Source organism: Capricornis sumatraensis, chromosome 8 (assembly GCF_032405125.1).
Source record: "Capricornis sumatraensis isolate serow.1 chromosome 8, serow.2, whole genome shotgun sequence".
In the NCBI taxonomy this organism is placed as follows: domain Eukaryota; kingdom Metazoa; phylum Chordata; class Mammalia; order Artiodactyla; family Bovidae; genus Capricornis; species Capricornis sumatraensis.
The window spans coordinates 73,514,306-73,534,726 of record NC_091076.1 but is presented as its reverse complement, the minus strand read 5'-3'; the positions used below and the strand labels follow the sequence as shown (position 1 = coordinate 73,534,726).

The following is a 20,421-nucleotide window of genomic DNA, read 5'->3' as shown; positions in this document are numbered from 1 at the left end:
GTGTTGTGCGATCTTGGGTTTTGACAAATGTATAACAACATGTATCCACCATTACAGTATGACACGGAGTAGTTTCAGTACCCTGAAAATACGCTGTGCTCCACCTGTTCATCCCTCCCTCTAGCATCTCTAGCCCCTGGCAACCGCTGGTCTTATTTCTCTCCGTAGTTTTGCCTTTTCCAGAGTGTCACACAGTTGGAATCATACAACCTTTGGAATCGTGTGTAGCCTCTTCATATTGGCTTCTTTCACTTACCAGTATACATTTAAGGTTGTTTTTATGGCTTGATAACTCATTTCTTTTTATTTCTAATATTCCATGATATAAAATAATGTTTATCCCTGAATAATATTCATGGAGGTGGTATGAAAGTATCACCATTTGTTTATGCATTCACCTACTGAACATTTTGGTTGCTTACAGGTTTTGGCAATTACTAGTAAGGCCAGTGTAAACATTTTTGTGTGGAGGTGAGTTTTCAGCTCACTTGGGTAGATACCAAAAACTGCAGTTGCTCAATCATATGGGAAGACTAGGGCTTCCCTGGTGACTCAGATGGTAAAGCATCTGCCTGCAATGCGAGAGACTCCAGTTTGATCCCTGGGTCGGGAACATCCCCTGGAGTAGGGAATGGCTACTCACTCGAGTATTCTGCCATGGACAGAGGAGCCTGGTGGGCTACAGTCCATGGGGTTGCAAAGAGTCAAACGTGACTGAGCGTCTAACACTTTCAGTTTCATGGTAAGATGATGTGTAGCTTTGTAAGAAAATGCCCAGCTGCCTTAAATGTAGCTATACTATTTTGCACCCTGCCAGCAATGAATGGAAGTCCCTGTTGCTTCATAGCCTCACTAGCATTTGACGGTGTCTGTATGTTGGATTTTAGCCATTTTAATAGGTGTATAGTGGTAGTTCATGAGTGTTTTAATTTGCCATTTTTAAATGGTTTATGATGTTGAGCATCTTTTCATGTTTGCCACCTGTATATTTAGTTCAGTGAGCTTCTGCCCATTTTTTAATTGGGTTGTTTGTTTTCTTGTTACGTTTTAAAAGTTACTGATTGATTTTTAAATGTTTGAACAACTGTGTATTACTTAAATAAATCCTGTTTGCTGTATTGGATTTGCCAGTGTTTGGGTAATATTAACAATGTTGTTATATCTTATCAGGTTTTGGCATTAGTTATACCGCCCTCATCGAATGACTTTGGAAGTTTACTCTCTTCCTCCATTTACTGAAAGAGTTTGTGTAATACTGGTGTTAAATCTTAGTTGGTGAGCTTGTGGCCATAAAGCAGTTCATAATAATGTCTTCTTGTTCTTTTGATGTCTGTAGGATCTGTATGTCGTGACATATGGGTTATTTAGAAGTGTGTGGCTTAATTTCCAAGTATTTCAGGTTTTCCTGGATACCTTACCGTCACTGATTCCTAATTTAGTTCCATTGTGATCAGAGAGCATACTTGGCATTACTTCAGTCCTTTTAAGTTTACTGAGACTTGCTTTATGGCCTCTCACATATTTACCTGGAAGACCATAACCGCACATGCAATGAAAAGAATGTATTCTGTACGTTGGGCATAGCGTTGTATAAACATCAGTGAGGTCAGGGTGGTTAATAGTGTCGAGATCCCCTGTCTTTACTCTTATTTTGTCTTGGTGCTCTGTTAATTTCTGAGAGAGGAATGTTAAAATCTCTTAATATGGTTGTAGGTTTTCTGTTCTTCCCTTTAATTCTGTCAATTTTTGTTTTCTGTATTTTGGAGATCTCTTGCTAGGCACGTCACTATGATTTTTATAGCTTCCTGATGAACTGACCATTTTATCACTGCGGAATGTCCCTCTTTCATCTCTGATAATACTTTGCCTTAAAATCAGTTTTTTTCTTGATATTTATATAGCCACTCCAGCCTTCTCATGGTTTTTGTTTGCATGGTATTATCTTTTTCCGTCCATTTGCTTTTAAGCGGTCTGTATCTTTATATATATAAAAATCTCTATTGACAGGATGTAGTCGGGTCTTACACTTAATCCATAATGAAAGTCTCCTCCTTTCTAGTGAAGTGTTTAGTTTATTAACACTTAATGTAATTAACCCGATGGTTGAATTTAGGTTTACAGTTTTGTTAGTTGTTTCTGTTTGTCCCTGCTGGGTTGTTTGCTCCTTCTTTATATACATGTACATGTACATGTACATATACATACACATATACATGTACATATACATATACATATATCTGTATCTTCCTTTTGTACCTACTTTCCTGTCTTCTTTTACATTATATGATTTTTATTAAGAATTCCACCCTAACTTATTTATTGGGGTTTTGGGTATTTCTATTTGCTGTTTTTTAGTGGTGGCTCAGTAGATTATAGTGTATGTCCTGAACTTTTCAGACTACTTAAGAGTTGCTGTTGTACCACTTCACATAAAATGTAGAAATCTTCCAAGCGTACAGTTCCAGTTACCCATTGCTCTTCTATTATTATAGTTGTTACATGGTATATACTGACTACTATAACATACATGTGTATATAATATACTGTATACATAATATACTATATTCACCAACATGACAGTGTTACGAGGTTGTGTTTGGTTTTTGGTTTTTTACTTCAAAGACATACAAATTTTATTTCTACTAACTTAATATTAGCAAATACTTGGAGTAAAATGCTAAAGTCTTGTGCTGATAAGGCTGTTTGTATATGTGTGATAAAATATATGTAAGATTGGGAATTCCCTGATGATACAGTGTTTGGGACTCCGTGCTTTCGCTGCTGAGGGCCCAGTTTCAATCTCTGGTTGGGGAACTAAGATCCCGCAAGCCCTGATCAATACAGTACATGCATATACATGTATGTGTATATATGTATGTACATATATATGTGACATTAATTTTACCATTGTGTCTATTTTTTTCTTTGCGGCACATGCTTTTGGTGTCTTGTGCAGAAATCATTACTATATCCAAGAATGTAAAGATTTTCTCCTATGCTTTAAGAGTTTTGTAGTTTGGGCTCGTAAGTTTAAATCTTTGACCCATTTTGAGTTAATTTTTATGTATGATGTTAGGTAAGGAACCAGCCTCATTCATTGGAATGTGGATATTCAGTTTGTAAAATGTTATAATTTTGCATTAAACAAATCTGTGTGTCTTTTTTAATTTAAGAAGGTAGAAAAGTTGTTGTTTGTATTTATCCATATACTTACCATTTCTTTGTGAAGAGCCAAGTATCCAAGCAATATCATTTTCCTCTGGCTTGAAGAGCTTTTGGGTTTTCTCGTAAGGCATATGCTACAAATTCTCTTACTATTCTTTTATCAGAAAAAAAAAATATTTATTTCATTTCTTCCTTTAAAGTTCTCTTCACTGGGTATAGAAAATTTTCAGTACTTTAAATACAAGTCATCTGTTGTCTTATGGCCTGTATAGTTTCTGATAAGACATCAATTAGCATTTATTCAGATTGTTGTTCTCTACATGTAGTGGGGCATTTTTCTCTGGCTGCTTCCTCGATTTTTCTCTGTATCTGGTTTTCAGTAGTTTAACTATGATATGTCTAGGCCTGATTTTCTTTGTATCCTCCTGCTTGGGGTTCATTGCTCTTAAATCTACAAATTGTCTTTCACCAAATTTGGGGGACTTTCAGGCATTATTACTGAAGTTATTTTTTTCTGCTCCAATCTCTCCTGATATTTATGTACACATATGTTAGGCCTTTTGCTGTTGTCTCCCAAATCAAGGGCTTTATTTATTTTTTTCCTCTTCACCTTGAGTGATTTCTATTCTGACTTCAAATTTACTCACTTCTTTGTCATCTCCATTTCCTTTTAAGTGCATCCAGTGACTTTTTTATTTCAGATAATGGATTGTTGGGTTTGTTTTGTTTTATTGGCTTCCTTTTTTTTTCTTCCAGTTGTAGACTTTCCATTTGATTCTTTTTCAATTTCTGTTTCTCTGCTGAGCTTTCCTATGTTTTCATTTATTTCAGTCATTTTCCTTTATCTCATTGAATGCCATTATAGTAACTTTGTCGCTAATCTTGCTGTTAATTTTAACATTTGTGTCATTTCTGAAGTGGTCTCCATTTCCTGTCTTTTCTCTTGGAAATAGGTCACATGAAATAGTGTGTGATACCACTTATGTGTAGAATCTAGACAATACACAGGACTTCCCTGGGGATCAGTAGTTAAGACTCCGTGCTTCCACTGCGGGGCCATGGGTTTGATCCCTGGTCAGTGAACTAAGGTCCTACACATGCCATGTGGCACAGCCCAAAAGGAGAAACAAACCAGTGACTGTAACAAAAAAGAAGCAGACTCACAGTTGCAGAGAATAAACAAATTGCTGGGAGGGGGACAATATAGAGGTAGGAGATAAAGAGATATGAATTATTAAGTATAAAAGAAACTACAGTGATACTGTACAAAGGGGAGTATAGCCAATGTTTTGCAATATAAGTGGGAAATCTCTGAAAGCTGTGAATCACTGTGTTGTGTGTCTATAACTTATACATCAACTATACTTCAGGTAAAAAACACTTTAAAAAAAGAGTAGGTCACATTGTCTTGTTTCTTTATACGCTGAGTGATTCGAGATTTTACCCTGTCATTGTAAATGTCATGTGGAGTTTGTTTTGTTCCTCCAGAGAAGGTTTTCGCTTTGGTGTATTGGGCATTTCGGTTGGTTGGACTCAAATTGCAGTAGGTCAGACATCCATTTTGTTTGTCTGGTTTTGTTGTTGTTACTGTTTTTTACATTTAATCTACACATACATGGTTTAGAAGTCGGGCCAGAAATTTGAATATTGTGTATGCACAGAATATGGGGCTTCTTCTCTGTGGCTATACAGAGATTTGAGATTTCAAATTTACTCACTTCTGTATCATCTCCATTTCCTTTTAAGCACATCCAGTGACTTTCTTATTTCAGATATTGGATTGTTGGGTTTGTTTTGTTTTATTGCCTTCCTTTTTTTTCCTTCCTGTCCTCGACTTTGCATTTGATTCTTTTTCAATTTCTGTTTTTCTGCTGAGATTTCCTATGTCTTCATTTATTTCAGTCATTTTCATTTATCTCATGGATAAAGAAAATATCATTGAACTATTTTTATATTTAAAATTAATTTTTATTGGAGTATAGTTGATTTACAATGTTATGGTAGTTGTTTGTTTTTCTTTTAAATAGCCAGAACAACACTTGGAATCAAGAATAGTAAATATTTTTTCAGTAGGCAATACAGTGAGCAAATTCAGTTATTCCTTTTTCTTTTTTTTAATTCCTTTTTAAAGTAAAAAATAAAATGGGTCTTTGAAATAATGAGTGTTACCACTGTAATTAAGAAAATGATCTTGAAAATGTTTAAAAGAGGAATTCTCAGGTACTTTTGAGCATTGGCATTTTTATGTCTTTTTAAGGAGACCTTTTCATATCCTTTGCCTGTTTTTTTTTGGAGTATTTTTCACTTTTTTTAATTTTAAAGGCCTTTCTGACAAGGATTTGAACCCTTTTCAGTCATTTACATTGAAAATATTTTCTACAGTTTGTCACTTACCTTCCATTATTTATGGGATTCTTCTTAAATGTCAATGGTTTAAAATTTTACATAGCCAAATCTTTAATTTTCCCTTTATGAAATTTGTTTTTATGCTTTAAAAAGTCTTCCTAACTTCAAACCAAATGAATATTCATATTTTATTCTCATTATTTTACTTCTTGAAAAATTGTTATTATTTTAAAACATTTATTTTTCTGAATGGTGTGAAACAGAGATCTAACTTAATTTTTTAATTAATTTATTTTAAGTGGAGGATGATTGCTTTACGATGTTGTGGTGGGGTTTGCCACACATTGACATGAATCAGCCACGTGTGCACATATGCCCCCCCCCCATCCTTAGCCTCCTCTACAAATAGTTTATAAAGTAGCAGCATTTATTAAATGATTTGTTAAACTTTTAGCTTAACTAAAAGTTAAGCTTCATTATATACTGATATATGGAGACGCTATGCTAGAATCTGTTTTTATACATAGATATAAATGGATACTAGCATCTGTTTTCAGGCCTTTTATTATTTTTTGCCAGTCTGTTCTTGAAACATAACCTTGCCATTTTAGTTACTGTAGCTTTGTAATGTGTTCTCATTCTACTGATGTGAGTTTACACACATTCCTTTTATATTTTATTGCTGTATACCTTTGGCTTTTCCCATCTACTTATGCTTTATACAAACTTCAGAATAATTTTCAATCCCACTGCACCCCCCAAAAAAATCCTTATGGTATTTTTTAGTTGAGATATAATTAATATATAACATATTAGTTTTTGGTGTAGAACATAAAGATTAGATATATGAATGTATTGTGAAATGATCACAACGATAAGTCTCACTTCAGTTCAGTCGCTCAGTCATGTGCGACTCTGTGACCTCATGGACTGCAGCACGCCACACTTCCCCGTCCTTCATCAACTCCCAAAGCTGGCTCAAACTCATGTTCATCTAGTTGGTGATGCCATCCAACCATCTCATCTTCTGTCATCCCCTTCTCCTCCTGCCTTCAATCTTGCCCAGCATCAGGGTCGGGTCTTTTCCAATGAGTCAGTTCTTCCATCAGGTGGCCAAAGTATTGGAGCTTCAGCATCAGTCTTTCCAATGAATATTCAGGATTGATTTCCTGTAGAATTGACTAGTTTGATCTCCTAAGTTAATAAGTCTAGTTAGTATCCATCACCACACATAGGTACACATTTCCTTTTTGTGTGAAGAGAGCTTTTGAGATGTACTCTGTTAGCAACTTTCAGATCTACAATAAAAGAAGAAAAGGACATATCTACAAATTTGTATGTCATCCTTGTGTAGGGGGGCATGCTAATTTTCTTTCTGTTGTTCCAGTCTTACTATATGCGCTGCCAGAAAGGAGCACTCCTCATGGTATTTTGATTGGAATTGCATTCACTTTAAAAATACTTTGAAGAAAATTTGACATTGTTACAAGTTTTCTTATTAAAACAATGTATTCTCTGGACATCAGTACTTTTATGTCTCCCATGTTTTTTTATTGATTTTCTTGCTATAATGAATGGGATTTTTTTCGGTACACTGTCTATATAGTACTTGGGGAAAGCTAACTTTTATATTCAGCTATCACATCAAGTTTTCTTACTAATTCTCTTCTTAGCTGATCATTTATTCATTAATTTATGTGATTTTTTTTCTTTTTTAATTTACTTTCACTGGGTTATAGTAGAATTACAATATTGTGTTAATTACTGTTATACAGAAAAGTGACTCAGTTACGCATCCTTTTTCATGTTCTTTTCCACTGTGGTTTATCATAAGATATTGATACGGTATATCCCAAGAATATATAGTTCCATGTGCTACACTATAGTGCCTTGTTGTTTGTTCATTCCATATATATAGCAGCTTGCATCTGCTAGCCCCAGACTCCTGCTTGTGCCACCTTCACCCCTACTTCCCTTGGCACCCACCAGGCTATGTCCCTGACTCTCTTCTGTGTCACAGATCGGTTCGTTCATGTCATATTTGCAGTTCCACATTTAAGTGGTGTCATATGGTATTTGTCTTTCTCTTTCTGACTTATTTCATTTTGTATGGTAATCTAGAGTTGCATCCATGTTGCTGAAAATGACATTATTTGTTCTTCTTTATGACTGAGTAGTATTCCATTGTGTAGAGGTACCACATCTTTATATGTGGTGTGTTTTAAATTAATGTTTTCTAAATTTGACTGGTCCTTTTCTTATTGGGATGAACCTTATTTGGGTTGCATTTTAGTGGTCTGCTACATTTGATGTGCTATTTTTTTACTTAGGGTGTTTATATCCATTTCCATAGTGGGCCTGGCCTCTTTCCTGTCTTTACTGCTTTTTTTCTTTGCGTATTGGAGTATTCTGGTGTACTGACTCTGTGCAAAGAAATGGGAAGCAGCTTTTCTTTTTCTGTGACCTGAGAAGTATATAGAGTGTGTTACTTACAGAGTCATTCTTGACTGTCGTGCATTCTCTACCTTCAGCCTCTCAGCAGTCTTTTTACTCTGCCTTTGAAATATGTACAGAATCCAGCCATTTAACAACGACTTCTACTAATACCACCCTAATCCAAAACAGTCCTTTCTCTTGCTTAGACTGTTAGTGTAGGCATGTTGTGATCTTCTCTCCCCTTCAGCCTAGTCTCAACACAACAGCCAGGGTGATCTTAAGATGTAAGTTGGATTAGCTAATACCACTGCTCCAAGCCCCTCCAGAGGATTTCTGTCTCACTCAGAAGAAAATATCAAGCCCTTGCCAAGGCTTACATCCTTTCTGACCTCATCTCCTACCACTCTCCACTTACTCTTCACTGGCCAAACTGGCCTTCTCATTCTTTAATCATGCCAAACAACTCAGGCCTCTGGGCCTTTGCACTTCTGTTCTGCTGTTACCCAACTGCATAGCTTACTTCCTAAAGTCCTTCAGATTCCTGTTCAAGAGCCAACCTTATCAGAAAGTTCTCTACCAGTAATAAATGGTAAAGAAATGGACAGTCTACCCCAGGCACTCTCTGTCCCTTCACTGAACTTTTATTTTTCTTCTTAACGCTTTCCATCACCTGCCTGACAAGTTGGATTTTGTTTTGTTTTCGCTTTGCCTGTTTATTGTCCTCTACCAGAAGGTAAGAACTTTTATTTTATTTACTGTATACTCCCCAGAGCTTAGAACAGTGCCTGGAGGGTGGATCCTGTTCCATACTATGAATAAATATTTACTGACTGAATAGGTGAATAAACTGAAGGAACTTACCTATAAAGGCACCTCAGCCTCTAGTAGTTTTGTAAAGAAAGCCTCTGACACCTCCCTTTTTCTATTTCTTCCCTTAGTATGTTTTTTTTTTAAGGCTTTTTTAGGTTTTGAGTCCGTTTTCTAGGCAGAAAAAAATTTTTTTAGGTAAGGTTATTAAGCTACAACAAATACATACAATAAATAGTTCAACAGTGTTAAGTGTTTGATTCAAAGGATGAGTTTTGACAGAAATATGCGGTAGTGTAAACATCACCACAGTGAGGATATTTTCACCACTTCTTGCGTCAGTTTTCTTGACTGACCCTATCACAAGACATCATCCATTTCTCTAAAATCTTCACTTTTTCTTTCTGTGTTCTCTGACTTTTTTCTTAAAATGTTAGCTATTTGCATTTCTTCATTTTAAAAAATTAGCTCTTATATTTATTGTCCTCTAATTTATTGACTTTTATCTTTTTTTCTTTTATTGTTCTTATACTTGTTTTTTTCTTCCGCTTGTGTTGAATCTTCTGTGTTTGCTTATTTCTTACTAGTTTACTTAAAAGCTTTATGACTTTGAATATGTGATTACTAATACTTTGGCTGTACTCTAATCCATTTAGATAAATACTCTTGTAATGGTCATTTTTTAAGTAGTCTTTGATTATCATTTTGATTTTTTTTTTTCTTTTTGACTCTAAAGTTATTTGGAAGTTTGTTTTTAAAGTTGGATTTCTTAAATTGTTATTAATTTCTACTTTGGGATTTTTTTCTTTAGAATTTAATTTATTGAGGTAAAATTCATATAACATAAAAATTAACCATTGAAAGTGAACAATTCAGTGGCATTTAGAACATTCAATGTTGTACAACCAATACTTCTATACTCATTGGATTTTAATTCGAGTTGTTTATCTCTGATTTTTAAAATAAAATGCATTAAGTTCTTTTTCTCTACTTATCAAGTGGAAAAATTAAATAGGATATAACTAGCTTTCAGTGTAGTTAGGATTATGTTTAGCTGCAAGATGCAAAAGGCCCCCCAGTAACAATAACTTAAACAAGATAGATTTCCCTCTCAAGTGGAGGAAGCCCAGAGGTTTTGGATTTGACACTCCATGGTGTCATGGACCAAGTTTCTACTTTTTTGATGTGCTTTTTACTTGGTTTTCATTTCCAACAACCTCTTAAAGTCTAAGATAGCTATTGAAATGCCAGCCAGTTCATCTGCTTGCAAGCCTGTGTGAAGTAGAAACAGTTCAAGAAGGAATGCAATTTAAAAAAAATTTTTAATAAGGGCCTTCCCTGGGAGTTCATACACATTACAATCTACATTCTACTGGCCAGAACTGAGTCACTTGGCCAAACCTAACTGCAGTGTAGACTGGGAAATATTTTTATTCTATTAATAGTTAGACCATGAAAAAAAAGTGTTAGTCACTCAGTTGCATCCAATCTTTGCAACCCCATGGGGTGTATGAGGTGAGGTGAGATGAGGTCGCTCAGTCATGTCCGACTCTTTGCGACCCCATGGACTGTAACCTACTAGGCTTCTCCGTCCATGGGGTTCTCCAGGCAAGAATACTGGAGTGGATTGCCATTTCCTTCTCCAGGGATCTTCCCCAGGGACCAAACCCGGGTCTCCCGCATAGAAGGATCGAACCCAGGTCTCCCACATTGGAGGCAGACGCTTTAACCTCTGAGCCACCAGGGAAGGCCTGTATACACAGCTAAAAATCAAGGGCTCTATTACAGAGGAAGAGAAGGAGAACAGATAATGGGAAACAACTGGCAGTCTCTGCCACACACCCCCATGCAGAAGTGCAAGACTTCCTGCTTCCTCCTCTCACCACTCCCCCGTTTCCTAGTCTGTATAGGTATCACAGGTATCAGTGAGACTTTAGTTTATCTGAGAACGCCTTTCTTTTGCCCTTCTACATGAGTAGGGCAGTGTGGGGCACACAAATATGAGGCCAGTCAGATTTGTGTGGGTTCTTTCGTTTTGTTTTGTTTTTTAATGCTAATAGGATTATTTTTTCTCATTGTCCGTGGAAGTTAAAGACTGAACCAAGGTATGTCTCAATCACACATGGCAAATGTCTGATAGGTGTGTTTTCATTCTGTGCCAAAGACAGGCATTACTAATTGATCACAGCACTCTTTCCCACTGAATACAAATTTGTATTCATTAAAAATAAATAAATAAATAAATAAAGCCCACTCTTTTTTTTTTGCCATCTCTAATGAAGGTGTTGGTTTCAAATTAAGTTTTTTAGCATGAGCTTTGAATATGGAGCAGGAAGTGGCAACCCACTCCAGTATTCTTGCCTGGAAAATCCCATGGACGGAGGAGCCTGGCAGGCTGTAGTCCATGGGGGTCACAAAGAGTCGGACACAACTTAGTGACTTCACTTTCTTTCACTTTTGAATATTCAGGCTCCAGATGTCTCTGTTACTCGGGAAAGTTTACTTTTCCTCCCCTCCACCCTTTCCTCTCTCATTTTTTAAATTATTGCTCTTTTCCCATCAGTCTTGGTCTTTCTGGAATAGCTTTTTAAAGATTTACTCTCCCCTGCCCGTCATTTTCATCTCTAACTTCTCCTCTGTGTTACAGAAGAGACTCAACCAAGTCACACATATCAGTAATTTGCTTTTCTTTTGCTATATTTAACTGCTGCTTATAGCCTTACCTATAGTTTTTCCTGATCACTTTCTCATATGACTGCCTTCTCTAGACTGAAATGCAGTTTACTCTGTGTGTGTGTGTGTGTGTGTGTTGTTGTTGTTGTTTTTTACTTGTTTATTGAAGTTTAACCTTCATTAAGTAATATGCACTACTTTTGAGTTCAGTACCTTTTACATATGGTTATATTCATGCGAACTGTGACCCCCATCAAGATACAGAATATTTCTCGAATCCCAGCAGGCTTTGTTACGCCCCCTCTCTTCCCTCCTCTTAACAGAAGTAACAGTTATCCTGACCTTGTTCACTGTCTGGTAGTTTTGCCTGGTTTTGATATGTGTATAAATAGAATTAGATTGTACTCAGTACGTACCCTTTGTTTCTTTTGTTCAGCACAATCTATGAGAGGTTCATTCAGATTATTACATGTAAGAGTAGTCCATGCTGCATTATTGCTGCGTAGCATTTTGTTGCATCGGTACACTGCAGTTTGCTGCTTCGACTGTTGATGGACCTTTCTTTTACCAATCTTGGTTATTATGAATAAAGCAACCATGGACATACACTCTGTTTCTCTTTGATGCGTACCTAGGAATGGGCTTGTTAGGTTGTAAGGTAGATGTGTGTTTAACTTCAGGAGACACTGCCAAGAAGATTTCCAAGGAGCTTGTACCAGTATACATGACCATCTGCAATATAAGAGAACTTCAGTTGTTCCACGTATTTGCCAACTTTTGGTTTTAATTTGGTTTTGGTTTTCATTTTAGCCTTTCTGGTGGGTGTACAGAAGTATCTTATTGCGACTGTGATTCACATTTCCCTGGTGAATAATGATGTTGAGAACCTTTTCTTCTGCTTCTGGTCACTTGGATGTCCTCTTCTATGGAGTACCTGTTTCTGACTTTTGCCCATTTTTCCTTTCAGTAGGCTTGTCTTTTTCTTATTAATTTATAGAATAATTTTTAAAGTACTCTGAATGTAAGTCCTATGTTGGGTATACATGTTTGTATTAAAAATACCTTCTCTCACCCTTGGCTCATATTTTCACTTTTAATGGTATCATTTGATAAACACAAGTTCTTAATTTTTATGAAGTCAAATTTATCAATTTTTTTCTTTAATGGTTAATGCTTTTTGTGTCCTATGTAAGAGCTATTTGCCTACAAGATCATGAAGATATTTGTCTGTTCTTTTCTTCTAGAAGTTACATTATCTATCATTCACACTTAGGTGTGTAATCCGTCTCAAATTAATTTTTGTTTGTGGCATGAGGAGAGACAAGGTTAATTTTTTTCCATACAGGAGCATTTTCCATTGATTGAGCATCATTGACTTACTATGTAACACACGTGACTCTATGTTGGGGTCTGTCTCTGGACTTTATGTTCTGTTCCAATGGTCTATTTATCTCTCCTTGTGTCATTACCGTTGAAGATTAAATGAAAGAGTCGAGAGTTTTTGCAATGACTGTTCTAGAGAGATACTCACTTATTCCTTACATTGGTATCCTTCTGTTCAATTTAATACCTTTTCATACGTTAGGTGATTTTTTTTTTCCCATCCTTTTTTAGGCAGTCTGTACTTGTTCATATTGGGATCTCAGGTTGGGGTCTGTTAAGATTTTCAGGTGCGTATAAAAGGAAAAGAGGAACATTTGATTTACACTGCTGGTGTTAAATACTTCTAGAGTGGAAATTAGAGCTAGAGATAGTCATGGCAAGGAGCTAACCCTTCTCTTTGCTGTAACAGACCAATTTCATGTTCTCATTCTGGGGTTCTTGCCTCTTTAAGAAGCCAAGCTCAGCTTTGTCTTCCTCCTGTCTCACGTGGCCAACCACAGCAGTTGTAATCCAGCAGCCACTAAGCTTCTTCTGATACCCTGGTGAGTCTAGTTGTGCCCTTCTGAGTGGATCAGAACCCACCTTGGCTGTTAGCGTAATTGCTCCAAGAAAAGGGCATCAGTGGGGTATGGCTGCTGAAGTCTCATCTGTGTACTTATCAAGCAGGCAAAGGGTTGAACATCAGTTGTTCTTTTCCTCATTCCAGTCCCATCTGCAGTTTGTCTTACAGAAAATTCCTCATAGTTTCTGGTATGTGGTTGCCTAGTACTGATATATACTTTCTTTTTTCTTTTTTTTTCCTTCAGTCATTTCAGTGGAAAACTAGAAGGGTGGACAGAATAACTAGATGCATGTACTTAAAGCCATTCTAATTACAAGTCAGTGCTAGATTTTTTTTAAATGAGTTTCTTTGTGGGTCCAGGGGGGTGTGCAGTATGTTGTACGGTGTGTGGAATCTTAAGCTTCCTAACCAGGAATCGAACCTGTGCCCCCTGCAGCAGAAGCAGAGTCCTTACCACTGGACCACCAGGGAAGGCGCCCTTTAAGTGAGCTTCTAGCCTTCCAAGTTGAATACTTGGAAAGTTCACTGATTTTCTGAAAGTAAGTGTTGGTCTTTCTGTGTTTGGTCTCAGCTCTGTAGCTTGGTATCTCCCCCCACTGCGCACAACCGGCACATGAGTAGAACCATAACCCAAAGGCCCAGTAAGCGGCACTGCAGAAGATGAAGGCAATGACAGACACCCAGAATGAAGTCGGAGGGCTTGTTTTGAAATTCACGGGTTTCCTATGATCTTCTCATATGCCTGTATTTAATAAAATTGCCGCCTCGTGTTTCTTGCCAGCTTGTCAGGAGAAACTGACCCTGGGATGTGGAATGACCCAGAATCTTGTGCTCTTGTTGAGCCAGAGCCCTTTCCCAGGCCAGCTTGTTGAAGACCCAGCTAGGGAGCAGTTGGTTTGCTATAGTCTTTGTAAGCCTAGTGCTCCTTATGATACTCAGGAATCGCTAAGTAAATAAGAATACATATTTAGAAATCTATGGCACTTTACACCTAGCTTTTTTTGTTTGTTTTGCTTTCTAATGTAGCTAAGGTACATAGATTTTCTGTGTTTCATTTTTATTCTTCATTCTCTTGTGGGGAAAAAACAGAGAAATTTTATATTTTCTACTTTGTAATTCAAATACGAGAACCTGGAACAGGACCCCCCCCACCCCTGAGTAATATTTTTTGAGGCGGAAAACTGTAATAGGAAAATATAACTCAGAAGACCCTGAGCTTCAATGGTAAAGATACCTCCTTTCTCCAAGAATTAGGCCTGATCAGGGTTTAGCCCCACTCATATGGAATGCGAGGGGATAAATCACAACTGAAGACCTTGGCACTTCTGTAAGAAATTTAAATAACAGGCAGACATATAGAGATTCGTAAATATGTACTTGGTGCCAGCTAAACCACAGAGAAGATACTGCATTTGTGGCCCAGGGAAGTTAAATATTTGTGGTCAACTTAAAATTCAACATAAAACTCTCATCTGTGATGGAAACTATCCAGAAACTGCATGGAGGGCGTGCTAGCTGCATACGCTCTCAAAGGCCTCTCCTCTCACCCCGCCGGGCTGGAAGAGCAGGCCCCTGCCCCTTCCTCCATGCTGCGTAGCTGGCAATCCTTGTTAGGAGAGAAGGGATTCCCTGGCACTCCGGGTACCTACCCCAGAAGGTAAGGTCATCTCTGCTTTGTGGCTCACTCCTTCACATCTGATCAAACAGCACTTGATCTAGGAGCCTTCTTCTGTCCGTCTTAAACAGCTGCCCTCTCTGCTAACCTGTTGCTCTCTGTCCCTCTTACCCTACTTTATTTTTTCCTAGTTCTTCCCACTACTTGTCCCTGTATTTGTTTGCTAGTTTCTCGTTTCCCAAGAATGTTAAGCTTCATGACAACATGAACATAATTTTATTGACTATTGTATCCCTCGTGTCTCAAATAAACTCTCCTGTGCAGAGCAGATGCTTAATAAATATTTATTGAATGAATTCAGTAGAATACTTGAAAATGTTTGGGGAAGTACAGTCCGGGGAGCCAAAGAATTGTTGTCCCCTGATCCCTGGAATAGGGTACCATCACAGCAGAAGCTCAGACTGTGAGATCAGCCGGAAGCCCCTCAAATACCCTACAGTTGTGTGGCATCTGCGTAAAGGCCCTGCTAGGGAGACAGGCACTTGCAGACAGTGCATGCGCCTTCAGGTGTACCAGGCGCCTCTTGCCATAAAACCCGGGTTACAAGTGGAGATGGAATTAACACAACCTGATTTTCGTTAGAAAGTGTGACCGTGTTTTGTGTTGAGGACCCACTGATGTTGTCTGCTCTGGTGTGGGAGTCGGGGCAGCATGCAGACTGGAGCGCATGCGTGTACTGCTCCCTTTCTTTTTTACATATATGACTGTCTCATGTTGGCTGTGCTGAGTCTTCACTGGTGTGCGGGCCCTTCTCTGACTGCGGCGAGCAGGGACCGCTCTTCACGGCAGCGTGAGGGCTTCTCACTGTGGTGGCTTCTCTCGTTGCAGAGCACAGGCTCTCGGCTGCGTGGGCTTCAGTAGCTGCTGCACGTGGGCTCAGTAGTTGCAGCTCCCAGGCTCCAGAGCACAGACAGGCTTGGTAGTTGTGACTCACAGGCTTAAACACGAGGCATGTGATAAAAAACAAAAGTCAAAATGAAGAGTACAAATGGCTGAATTTTAAAAACAGCCTTCCCACCTCTCATTTCTACAGCCTCTGCCAGCCTCGTTGCCAGTTTCTGGGGTGGCCGGCAGAAGTATTTGCGCACATACTGCCATGTATGATTAACTATGGCTCTATACCTTTTACATATATCGAACCCCTGTCTCCTGCATTGGCAGGAGGATTCTTTCCCACTGAGCCACCGGGGAAGCCCTCGCATTCTTTCTGGATATGTCAGTGCAGTCCTCGGGGCCCAAGCTTGTTGTCATTTGAGACCCTGCCTGGTTGAGGGTCTGTGGTTGCTGAGCACTCCCGGGTGTGTCGGACCTGATGGTGACTGATGGACTTTACTGATGAACAGTTTTTCGTCTGTCTGCTTTCCCTTGTTGCTTTTGCTGAGTCTTTGAGTCATCCCAACACTGAGAGATTCCATTGCAGTAAACATGGTTGGTTTTCTGGATCTATTCCAGAACCTTATTGTTGATGATCTTTAGCATTTGGTATGAAATGTGCTACACAAATGAAGTTGACGATCTCCCAGATATGCTGGTTTTTTTTTTATGGCAATGTGTATATCACCATTTATATAAATATATGTAACAGGTATAGAGCCATAGTTAATCATACATGGCAGTATGTGCATAAATACCTCTGCCGGCCACCCCAGAAACTGGCAACAAGGCTGGCAGAGGCTGTAGAAACGAGAGGTGGGAAGGTTGTTTTTAAAATTCAGCCATGTGTACTCTACGTTTTGATGTTTGTTTTTTACCGCGTGTCTTGTGTTTAAGCTATTACTGAACAGCTTCCATTTGTCCCGGTACTTGAAGCCCAGGTGCCACCACCTCTTCAGTGGCTCCTAGGAGAGATGCTGTCGTTGAACTTCTCTTCTGCTTTGTCAGCAGCAAGAATGACTTTAGTCCGTGTAACAGAATTCAGTGACCGGATTCAGTTTTAGCTCTGTGTCGTCCATTTTAAAACAGTTTAGGCTGTGTGTAGGCTTCACTAGTACAGGCTGGTACAGAAATTTTGTGTCTCTGTCTTACCAGCATGAAGCCCTGAAACTATACTAAGCAGTTTATAATTGTTTGTATGTCTTTCTGTGTGTGTATGTCAAGTAAACAGCATTCAGAGTTGCTGGCTCACTGTCTCTAAGCCTGTTCTTAGTCTGATGACTTGGAAAGATTTGGTAAAGAATCAGAAATAGACTCCAGCAGCAGCTTTTTTGGTCTCTTTTTCAAATCCTGTGAGGAGAATAGATCAGATGAGACACCGTCAATGCTAATGCCATTTTACCAGAGTGACCTGCAGAAAAGTCTGATTAAAAGTCTCGTTACGAATCACAATATTCATTCTGCTCCATTCAGATCATAAGAAAACTACACCTAAGTTATTCATTCCATCTGGGCCTGAGTTTACGCTCTGTGAAATGAGAATGCTAGTAGTCCCCTCCTAAGATTTTGACATGGATTAAATCAGATAACATATGTGAAAACGCCTAGATTCTAAATATAAAAGTCTCTCTCTGTGTGTATATACACATATATATGAAATTGAAAGTGTTAGTCACTTAGTCGTATCTAACTCTTTGCGACCCCATGGACTGTAGCCCACCAGGCTCCTCTGTCCATGGGATTCTCCAGGCAAGTATACTGGAGTGGGCTACCATTTCCTTCTCCAGGGGATCTTCAGGACCCAGGGATTGAACCCGGGCCTCCTACATTGCAGGCTGATTCTTTACCATTTGAGCCATCAGGGAAGCCCTTATACATACTCTTTATACTGATTGGAGACGCGGTTAAGACGACCCCAAAGAAACGACCAGGTACAGTCCAGTCCCGCTCAGACTCCCGTATATCCTCCCCCCTTGCCATGCAGTTTATGTGTTTCTGTTGCTGTTTTCTGTAGTTCATAAGGATTCCCCCCAATCCTCCACCATCTCACTTTTCCACTCTTTCAGCTCTTGCCATTATCTTGTGGCTTTGGGTGTCAAAAAACTGTTAGATTTGCCTTTTAGGCTAAGATGCAGGCCCAGGCCTGGCAAGTAATTAGGCAGAACTCAGGTTGATTTTCAGATGGCAAAACAGGGGCGCTTAACAGCTGTGTTAGCCCAGGAGTCTCCCATCACAGACACCGGCAAGTGAGGGTTTGTGAGCCCTTGAGGGAGAATGGCAGACACCACTTTGGAAGTAAAGTTGTGCTGTCCTGGGCGCCCTAGCACCTCCTGTGCTGGCCTCCGTCGGCACCATTGCTCTGCAGTCCCACCCTCCTCTCGGCCCTGGCACTTAGTCCCGTGAACATGCCACCTGCCCTCTCTCTCTCTCTGGCCCCATCCTTTAGCTGCCCGATTTATTTTTTCCACATCCTCACCCTCTTCCAGTTCCAAGCTAAATAGCCCTCACAGATGGCTTGTTCCATCAAAGCTGTTTAAGAACACAGGACAGTGAGCCGAGGTCCAGAGGAGCTGCCAGAGCCCCAGGCTGCCCATCCCATGGAGGCCCCAGACAGCTTTGTCGTCAGCTCCCTAGAAGTCCACGGGCAGGGAGCAGAAAGGCTGGCAGGTTGGGTGGTGGAGTGTCTCCTGAACACTGTAATCCTCTACAGCTAGCAACTAGTTCTCACTTAGATTTACAAGTCAGAGCCTGGAGCCGGCTACATCTCATACTCCATTTTCCACAGGAGGCTGAGCACTTTGCTGTTGGCATCTCTCCCCACTTTTTTACAGCATGGAAACCCAGCAGGAAATGGCAGTCCCGTTTGTGTTTTGGATCATGGTCTGAGTCCTTACTGAACCTCTTGTGAACTCCTGGAGAGGCCTAGATCCCTGCTCTGCCTGACCTGAAGGGCAGTATTCCCAGCTGTCAGCACATCCTTGGGAAGCGGGTGAGCCTCAGACGCCTATTAGAAATCCTGCCGAGGAGAGAGGATCCAGAATTTCACTCTTTCTTTCCTGTCAGCAAGGACACGGAAGTTTCCTGTCTGCCTTGTCATCAGCTTCAGAGCGTTTTCTCCTGCATGTCCCCACATAGGACGCAGTGGTCCGCAAGCTTCTGCCCCAGGCACCGCCTCAGCACCCGCCTTCCCTCCGTCATAGTCAGCGGGGTCCGGGCAGTTCTGTCCTCGTGACAAGGCGGCCCTTTCCTTGTCCTCCCAGTTATCCCAGTGGGACTTGCGACCTCGCTGGTCACGGTCTCCCTCTCTGTCCCTTCCTTCTCCCACTTCCCTCTCCGACTGCAGCCTTTGTAAGTAGATTCCTCTCTGAGGTCACTGAGGAAGGGCAGCGTGTGCCTTTTGCTGTGGTACAAGTCTCCTTTCCCTCAGAAAGCGGAGTTCCCTGGAGAGCCCCCTCCCTTCCTCCGTTAGAAGCCCTGCTGAACTCGGGCATAACAGGGCAGGGAACAGTGCTGTGTGTGGAGCCGGGCGGAGGGAAGTTAACTCTCAGCTGGAGAGCACGGCGGTCGAAGAAGCGTCCCTTGGCAAGAGCAGAAGAGAAGGGAAGGGAAAATCCTGTGAGAACTCGGTCTCTCAGCATCTCCTCCCTCAGCCTGGCCTCTCTGCTGAGAAGGAAACTATTGTTCTCTCTCTCCTCTGCCTTCATACATTGCTCCAGGATCAAGGGTTGCTAGATGAACCACACACCCTGTTGCTCTCACTGTAAAAGTTTCTCAGATTGACAGATTTGTGGACCCTGTGGGTACCAGAAAGGAGCTTTGACTTCCTTGTCTTGTCCCCAGGCTCTCTGATGGGCTTTTTTCTCTACAGTCCATCCCGGGTCCAAGACTGCAGAGAACTTTCCGGGGATACTCATGTGTGTGTTTTAACTTGGCATCCCCTAGTGACAAGTTTCCCATATTCATTCAGCTTATCAGCTGACCAGGTGAGGTCTTACTTGCGCTGTGTCTGGGGAAATGAAATGAGCTGAATGACAGAGCAGGTAGCCCGAGAAGGTTTAGATTTGAGTGTCACTGCTCGATGGCACCCCTCTCCAGTACTCTTGCCTGGAAAATCCCATGGATGGAGGAGCCTGGTGGGCTGCAGTCCATGGGGTCGCTTTCACTTTCACTTTTCACTTTCATGCATTGGAGAAGGAAATGGCAACCCACTCCAGTGTTCTTGCCTGGAGAATCCCAGGGACAGGGGAGCCTGGTGGGCTGCCGTTTGTGGGGTTGCACAGAGTCAGACACGGCTGAAGCGATTTAGCAGCAGCAGCTCTTGCCTGTAGCTTAGCCATGCTCCCATTTGGTTCCTGTTCATCTGCATGTGAGTTCATCAGAATTGTTTCTTTTGTTCTGGGAGTGGGCCATTGGGCTCCTGCTGGGCTGGGGGCGGGCGGGGCAATATATCCTTGTGTGAAACGGACTCGCAGTAGGTCCCTTTCTCCAAAACTACCGTTAC

At 40.3% G+C, this 20,421-nt stretch overlaps 1 protein-coding gene and 1 non-coding gene across 2 annotated transcripts in view; one reads left to right on the top strand and one right to left on the bottom strand.

Annotated features, from left to right (window-relative positions):
- Positions 1–20,421, top strand: part of SMG6 (SMG6 nonsense mediated mRNA decay factor) — a 198,909-nt gene that overhangs the window by 143,599 nt on the left and 34,889 nt on the right. The window lies entirely within an intron of this gene.
- LOC138084846 (U6 spliceosomal RNA) lies at positions 6,820–6,929 on the bottom strand. Its single transcript, XR_011145253.1, has one exon. It is a non-coding gene; the product is annotated as a U6 spliceosomal RNA (small nuclear RNA).